Source organism: Stomoxys calcitrans, chromosome 2, assembly GCF_963082655.1.
Source record: "Stomoxys calcitrans chromosome 2, idStoCalc2.1, whole genome shotgun sequence".
NCBI lineage: Eukaryota > Metazoa > Arthropoda > Insecta > Diptera > Muscidae > Stomoxys > Stomoxys calcitrans.
The window spans coordinates 192,241,333-192,250,788 of record NC_081553.1 but is presented as its reverse complement, the minus strand read 5'-3'; positions in this window follow the sequence as shown (position 1 = coordinate 192,250,788).

Sequence of the window (9,456 nt, the reverse complement as noted above, 5' to 3'; positions counted from 1 at the left end):
GGCCCTTTCCCTTAAGAAAGTGTAGTGTTATTAACCTTACCCTTGCGAAAGGGTAATATTATTACGCTTTCCCTTAACAAAGGGTATTTTTTAACCTTTTCCATACCAAAGGGTAGTTTTATAACCCTTTCCCTTAACAAAGGGTAATTTTATTAGGGTAATTTTATTACTCTATACCTTAAGAAAGGCCAGTTTTATTACCCTTTCCCTTAGAAAAGGGTAATTCCATTACCCTCTCCCTTAAGGAAGTGTAGTGTTATTACCCTTACCCTTAAGAAAGGGTAGTATTGTTACCCTTTCCCTTAACAAAGGGTAGTTTTTTACCTTTCCCATACCAAAGGGAAGTTTTATTACCCTACCCTCAACATAGGATAGTTTTATTACCCTGTCCCACAAGGAAAGGTAGTTTTATTAGATTTCCTTTAGAAAGGATAGCTTTATTAGATTTACCCTTAGGAAAGGGTAATTTTATTACCCCTTCCCTTAAAATAGGGTAATTTCATTACCCTTTCCCTTAAGAAAGAGTAGTTTTATTATCCTTTCCCTTAACAAAGGGTAGTTTTATTACCCTTTCCCTTAACAAAATGTAGTTTTATTACCCTTTCCCCTTATAAAGGGTAGTTTTGTTACCCTTTCCCTTAGCAAAGGGTAGTTTCATTACCCTTTCACTTAACAAAGGGTAGTTTTATTACCCTTCTCTTAACAAAGGGTAATTTTGTTACTCTTGCCCTTACCAAAGGGCAGTTTCATTACCCTTTCCCTTAACAAAGAGTAGATTTATTACCCATTTCCTTAACAAAAGGTAATTTTTGTCACCCTTTCCCCTAACAAAGGTTAGTTTTATTACGCTTCCCTTGGAAAAGGGTTATTTTATTTCCCTTTCCTTAACAAAGGGTAGTTTTATTACCCTTTCCCTTAAGGAAAGTTAGATTGCCATTTCCCTTAACAGAGGATAGTTTTATTGCTCTCTCCCTTAACAAAGGATAGCTGTATTAAACTTTCGATTAACAAAGGGTAGTTTTATTAACCTTTCCCTTAACAAAGGATAGTTTTATTACCCGTTCCCTTAGAAAATGGTAGTTTTACAACCCGTTCCCTTGGAATAGGGTAGTTTTTTAACCCTTCGAAAAGTGTCGTTTTATTACCCTTTCCTTTGGAAAAAGGTAGTTTTATTATCCTTTCGCTTGAAAAGCGGAGGTATGGTATGGTATCTATGTCTTAGCATCGAAGAATTCTTCTATTTTATGCACAACCTCGTGCAGAGCAGTCGTCACAAACCTTCCCTTGACATAGGCAATGGATGATAAGAAAAGGACATTCCGCGAACTGCTGAATCCCCTACTTATGGTATCCGCAATGCCTTCCATGATTCTGAGTAGAAAGGACGTAAGGCTTGTAAGTTTGTAGGCCTTTGGTGTTGGGCAAAGGCAAATTTTGCCAATGAACATTTCACTAAGGAACAGGGGCAAACTTGGGCTTATGTATAAAAACGTGATGGATAAAACGTGACTTGGAATTTCCCAATAATTGTCTTACTCGTTTATACCTCTCGCTCTATCCCATGATATCTGCAAGAGCCTTTCGGATTTTCTGCATATCCGCATATCTAATTCGGACTTAAGTCCGCTATTTATGGCTGCCATTATGGTCCGCTATAATGGCAGCAACCAAGGCAGTGGCATTGAAATCCTGCGGAGTTCCCTATGCCATTCTATGCATTTTCCAGTCTTTAAGAACAGTATCCATATGGTATCAGACTTAGGATCGTATTAATGTGTCGATCCTTACATTATCCACGATACGCTCCCAAGCTTTCTTTGGAAAAGACATAACACACTTTTCGCCCTTTCATAATTTACCTTGCCGAGTTTGGGTACAAAAACCATCCTCCTGCCTGGAGTATATGCTGCATATATTGGGGCTTGATGTCACAATTTTCCATCTTATATTCACATAAATCATTGGAATCTCTTTAAGGCTTTCTATACCATAATGGTGGCAATGAAAAGACCTCGATCAACTTAGGGACAAGTTCCGCTGTACTGGTCCTCCTCTTACTTCCTTGTTTTTTACTATCATTTAATTATGGACATTTTTGAGGTTTTTATTGTCATAGCGGCATTTTGCCCAAGCCGTCTTCTTAGTATGCTTCCGATTTTTGTGCGGTTGGTTTTCGCCTTAGTTTGGTTGTGTTTGATACGGCCCTGGTCTTGATATTTAAAAGCTATTTACTGAAATATTTAGAAGGAGTGTTCTATAGACAATACCACCCCATTCATGCAGCTCATTGATCAGATTTTCCGAACCTCGGCTTGACCCTGCTCACTAATGTTACTACGCGGGTATTAGCATCGTACCCTACCAATACCTCATTACTAGTTTTTGCTTCCTTACCAATCGTTTCGGCTCCATCGTAGGTGGTGGTGCTAAAGTACTGTATGTAGCTATGCTCACACAATACTCTCGATGATATTTTGTATGAAATAATACAAATAGTTCAGGAGACAACTTCCAATCAAATGGCAACCGCATAACGGATGGGGCTGACGGCATGAAAAACGGACAGACAGATAGATGGACAGACAGACGGATTGATTGACAGATAGACGGATGGAAAGATAGACGGATGGACAGACAGACGGATGGACAGACAGACGGATGGACAGACAGACGGATGGACGGACAGACATATAGAAAGACATACATATAGAAAGACAGACTTATAGTCAGATAGATGGATGGACGGACAGGCGGATGGCCAGACAGATGGATGGACGGACAGGCGGATGGCCAGACAGATGGATGGACACCATGCGGACGGACAGACAGACCGATGGACAGGCAGACGGATGGACAGAGAGATAGACAGACAGACGGATGGACAGACAGATGGATGGACAGTCAGAGGGATGGACAGACAGAAGGATGGACAGACAGAAGGATGGACAAACAGAAGGATGGACAGACATATGGAAGGACAGACAGACGGATGGTCGGACAGACAGATGGATACACAGACAGATGGGTGGACAGACAGACGGATAGACATGCGGATGGACGGATAGACTGATGGACAGACACATGGATGGATAGGCAGGCGGATTGATGGACAGACGGATGGTCGGACAGACGGATGGACAGACAGGTGGATGGACAGACAAACGGATGGACAGACAGACGGATGGACGAACAGAAGGATGGACAGACAGAAGGATGGACAGACAGAAGGATGGACAAACAGAAGGATGGACAGACATATGGATGGATGGATAGAGAGATGGATGGAAAGACAGATGAATGGACAGACAGAAGGATGGACAGACAGAAGGATGGACAGACAGAAGGATGGACAAACAGAAGGATGGACAGACATATGGAAGGACAGACAGACGGATGGTCGGACAGACAGATGGATACACAGACAGATGGGTGGACAGACAGACGGATAGACATGCGGATGGACGGATAGACTGATGGACAGACACATGGATGGATAGGCAGGCGGATTGATGGACAGACGGATGGTCGGACAGACGGATGGACAGACAGGTGGATGGACAGACAAACGGATGGACAGACAGACGGATGGACGAACAGACAGATGAATAGACAGACGGATGGACAGACAGATATACGGATGAACAGAGAGACAGATGGACGAACAGACATTCAGACATATGGATGAACAGAGAGACAAATAGATGAACAGACATACACATGCACAGATGGACGGAAGGCCGGACAGATGGACGGAAGGACGGACAAACACACACAATAACGGTGTTAGTACACCCTCATCCTATGGTGGAGGGTATAATGACATTTATAAAAGTAAATCATTATCAAATATCCACAAAATATGGTTTGAGGCAAGTCGCTAATCACAATCAACACTACATTCCACAACAAAGTCTATAAATAGAATTTTCATACAAATTAGTTTTGTATAATCTTCCGCACAAATCTAATTAGCTATTCCTATTTCCTAAGATTAACGATGTTATTATAGTTGGGCAAAATTGAACATAAAGGATCCGCTATTATGTGCGATTATGGACATCACGAATATGGCAACAAACGAAAAAACAAAAAGATAATTTTGATAAGCTGTTCCAATTTCTGATATACGAGCATTTTTCACTTGTCAAAACAAAAGACTTAAGACACGAACTGATATAATTCATCACAACACCATTAAACCTTTCAAAAAATGTTTGTGTTAAATTTTTGCAATTTTTTGTTGTGGTTTACCTCATTTGCTAATTCTTACATAATATTGAGAGAAGAAATAAAAAAAAACTAAATACCATTATTTTCTCCTTTTATGTTACTTTAACAAAAAATTCAAAAAATTTTCTGCTTGTCATTTTGTTTGGCTACAAATATTAATTGTTTGGTTTCTTTCTTTTCTGCTCTTCTTTATTTAATTTTAGATATTTTACTGGGCAAAATGGAGACACGACATCGTAAAGGAAAATTATGTTTAAGTGGTAAGTAGACCCCACAAATTAGTAGCCAGGAGTTGTAGTTGAAGAGAAAAAAAAATTATTTACAATTTTTATACATTTTTCTGTGAGATTTTTACAAATCCACCAGACGAAGCTCATTATTTGCACGCATGCGCACAGGAGGCGCATGCGCCTAACACCTACTTATGAAAGTTGGCTGGCATCTGTTTTGGTTTATGAAGGCTTTGGGGTAATACATACGTTAGTCAAACACGTGGTTGTGATTTTCAACATCACGTTTTTTTTATTTTTTCTATTTTGCTGGATGTTTGTTTAGAAAGGCCAAAGACTCAAATGGCCTTAACAAGGAAAGTCTTGACAAGCACAGCAGGTTACCATTTGGAAATTTCTTAGCTATGAGCTGGGTTAAGATACTATGAAATCATTGACCTTGACTTTAAATCATCTTTAAAGCAGAGACTTGTGGCATGATGAGAGTAGTCAGCTAATGATGTATTTAGACACCTCGTTTTTAAGGCTAACAAAAACTTGAAAAAATATTTTGGGGCAAATGCCTTACAAAAAATTCTTTAATAAACTTTGATGCCAGTTTGCCTTAAAATGAAAATTTTCTAAATATTAAACAAAAATAATTCCTTATAATCAAAATCCCAAAACTAAAGATTGGGCAGACAATCCCTGCCTAATTACTTGCGGACATGCATAACATTTTTATTGGCCATATAAAAACTTAAGTTATCAAAAAGTGCTGAACTTGAATTGAATCGAATGCATATGTGTTAATGTGCCAACATGCCATCATGCCACCACGCCAAGATAACGCTAACAAATAATTTGCTTACGACTAGCCGGCCATAGGCTAAGATGAGGTCTTTGCAGAAAACATGTGTCTACTTAAATTTCAAGTTCGTGTCTTAAGTCTTTTGATTCATACACCACAACAATCTATCAATTTCATTCCATAAAATGGTGTGGCTAATATGCCATAGCAATATTAGACTACTCACCCAAAGAATACGTCACTGAGAGAGAGATGAGGGTAATTGAAAGTGTCATAAACAATTTATAATCGCTGAAGTTCATTGAATGGTAGTAGAATGGTGGTCGTTCCAGCCTAAGGCTTACAGCTATAATCTGCACTTGACTACTCATAATTATAGTTTTGTATTTTTAAAGTGCAATTGTCTTCAGGCTAAAGTTTTGCGCAGATTCTTCTGTCCGATAATAGAAGAGCAATGGATCCATAATAATGTAAACGCATATTGTGTATGACAGTTCATTAGCAATGGCAACCTTGACATTAGCAAAGCATTTGACAGCACACGCTTTAGAAGAATATTAAACAATAGTTAGAGGCGGCATCTACTTATTAATGATCATTGACTGGGTTGCCTGCGTTGGATTCAATAAAATGCAGGAAATATTAAAGAAACTATGCTACAAACTCATTTAAATTGATTGAAGAACTCACTTTCGCCGAATGGTTTAAGTGGGGGATACCTCTAAATGTGCCTCGATTTAGCCCATTGATATACTCAGCTATTCCACATCTATAGGAAATCTTTAGATAAACAAGTAAAAAGCCATTAGTTCGGCCAGGCCAAAGTTTGAAAACCCACTACCCCAGGTATATATATTGGGTTGCCCAAAAAGTAATTGCGGATTTTTTAAAAGAAAGTAAATGCATTTTTAATAGAACTTAGAATGAACTTTAATCAAATATACTTTTATATCACTTTTTTTCTAAAGCAAGCTAAAAGTAACAGCTGATAACTGACAAAAGAAAGAATGCAATTACAGAGTCACAAGCTGTGAAAAAATTTGTCAATTACTTTTTGGGCAACCCAAATATACCACATTTCGACAAAATTTGTTGTAAATGCACCTTCTATGAACCTGTAGCAGCAAAAGCCTAATATGGTCCAAACTAAGCCAAACACAGCATGGACTTCAAGAGTTTAACGCAGACCACTCTTCCAAAATTCAGTGAAACCGGTAATAAATAAACCATTTATTGCTGAAAGACCGTAAATCGGGAGATGAGTGTATATGGCAGTTATATACAAATATGAACCGAGAGCACCTTATTCGAGAAGGATGTGTAGTGGTCTAATACAACTCGCCGTACATCGTTTCAGCAAAGCCGCGTTATAAATACGCAAGTAATTGATGAAAGACCATAATTCGATAAATCGGTATATATGGCATTTATACCCTTATATGGTCCGATCTGAACCATGCTCAAAACGGATGTCAAAGGGTCTAGCACAGCTCACAGTGCCAAATTTCAGCGAAATCGCGTAATAAATGTGGCATCTATGGGCTTTAGACTTTAAATCCAGAGGTCTCTCTATATGGGGGCTAAATTAAAACATTGTCCGATTTGGATCATATTTTTTTCGGATGTCGAGTAAAAGCGGCTTTTTATACCCTCCACCATAGGATGGGCATATACCAATTTCGTCATTTCGTTTGCAACAACTCGAAGTATGCGTCTAAGATCCCATAAAGCATATGTATTCTTGACGGTCATGACATTTTAAGTCGATCTAGCCATGTCCGTCCGACCGTACGTCTGTCCTTCCGCCTATCTGTCGAAAGCACGCTAACTTGCGGAAGAGAAAATTTAGGCGCCATACCGTTGAGTGGAGCGCACCGTTTACCATTTCGCTCCTCAAAGAAAAAATATCCGTATCTCGGAATGGGTACTACCTATTACGAAAAATTTGAAACCCAAGTAGGCTCAAAATGGACTCCACAGACCTAACAGCTGCGGTGGTGACGTCAGACCGTAACATGTTGTACTCCCCTCCTTTAGGTGTGCGTGCCTTAGCACCTGTAGTCGAGAGTAATGCTACAAGCGCACAACTAGTCGTCAGACTACTTAATGATGAAGAGAATGATAAACCAGAGGGATGCACAGTTCGTACTCAGCCCTTAAGTAAAGGTGGTGTTTCCGACTCGGATTCAGAATAGAGAGATGAGGGCATCGGGATGGCGGGATGACGGCAGAAGTGAGCGATAGCTTTGCCAAGCTCACAAGCAAACCTAGAAAGCGATCCGCGACACGATGAAGGAGACAGAGGAGTATGTACCGGCAGCGCAATCGGGCGAAAGTGCAGAATTCTGGAAGGGATAGAACTGACATTCCAAGCACTTCTACAGAAGCTGGATCTTCCGAAGACCATAACACTGCTAAAATGCTGAAGAACAAAAAGAGCTCCTCGATTTCAAGTACTCTAAGAAAACCAAGCCAGCCATCCCGCAATGGAAACGTCAGACAGTGTCCTGCGAAGGTAGACAAAGTCGGAACAGGAACAAAGGAAGCGCGCATGGCCCCTGAATCTACATGGAGGACTGTGACTTCCAAAAGAAGGCCACAGCCATTACGGAAGGGGAAGATGGTCGCTGAGGAAGGTAAGGAGCCGCCCTCTACGCAAGAGTGGCAAGAAATCACAACAAAGATGAGCTGACTTATGCACTCATTAATATCGGCAGTGCATCCGGAAGGATTCCACCAGATCATCGGTCCCAAGTGGAGAATCTAGTTAACGAGCGGATTTTCGAACATGTGTGGAACTCTGTGGAGGGTCCACCCATACAAATGATGAGATGCAAGTAAAGAGGGGACATCTTTAAGTTGCTTTTTGCGTCGGCGGAATGTATTGATACCTTCAAACAGCTTGTCAGAGGGCGCAAAGCTCGACCTGGTGAAAAAGATAGACATCCCCCAGCTCACAAAGGCGACGGTCTTCATCCAGGGATGGGGAAGTAAATTTGCGACGGAACACATGTTGGAATTCTTGGGCAAACAAAACCAAGGTTTGGTCGCAGAGAAATGGGAGGTCCTCCACAGGGAGGAATAGGAGGAAGGAACTCTTCTTGTTGTGGGCATTGACCAAGTCTCCGTGACAAGTTTGGCTAGACTAAAGGGATGGCTTACTATTTGGCCATGACCAACTTTTTCAAGATTGGGAAGACTAGGATAGGCAAATATTTTCGTATAGAGCAATCAGACAGTGCAGTAGCAGGTGACTCAATACCGCCCAACAAACAGGGGGCTGACGACTAGACAATCACTGCCTCTCTCAATATTGAAAAGACTAGGATAAACAAAGATCATAATACTAAAATATCAGGCAGTGCAGGGGCGAGAGGGACAAACAGGGACCCGACAACGGAACCATCACCGACTTCAAGATTCGTAAGAATAGGGAAGGTAATGATCCTAATATTGCAAAAGCAGCGACAGGAGTCTCAATGCAGCCTAACGAACAGGGAGACGACGATGGTACCATCACCTACTCCCAAGAAGTCCATTTATTTAAGATTTGGAAGACTAAGATAGGCAAAGATCCTAGTAATGAAACATCAGGCAATACAGAGAATGGAAACTCAAAACAGCCTTACGAACAGGGACCCGAAAATGGAGCTATCATCATTTAAGTCACTTCAGCAAATTCGGATAAGTATTGCACCCTCCAGATCGATTTATACGTCAGCTATATCACTCCCAACCGACCTACAGTTTTAAGAAGTATTTGTGCGAAATTTATATTTATTGCTTTAGGCAATGTTATCCCTCTCCAATTTTTACATTGGGTGAAGTCATCCTTTTTTGGTATCGTGACCATGATTCCCTTCTTACATTCTGAGGCAATAGCATTTGTATCCCAGGCCTCTCCGATGATTGGGGTGATTGATTGAGCAATGGGGTGTGCACAGTCTACACAGCAACACTTCGGCAGGTACGTTGTCAGGACCGACTGATTTGCCGGTTTTGTGTGAGACCAAGATGGCCTTAATTTCTTCACAGCTTTTGTGGGGCTGTAGATATTGCTCTGAGTGGTTTTCGACGCACATGGGGAATAAGAGGGTCGGAAGTTACGTCCTCGGTTGTGGGTCCTTCGGAGTTGAAAAATCTGCGCCATCGCTCTAATTGCTGTTCGGGTGTTGCTAATTCCAAACTGTCCTCATCTTTTATTAT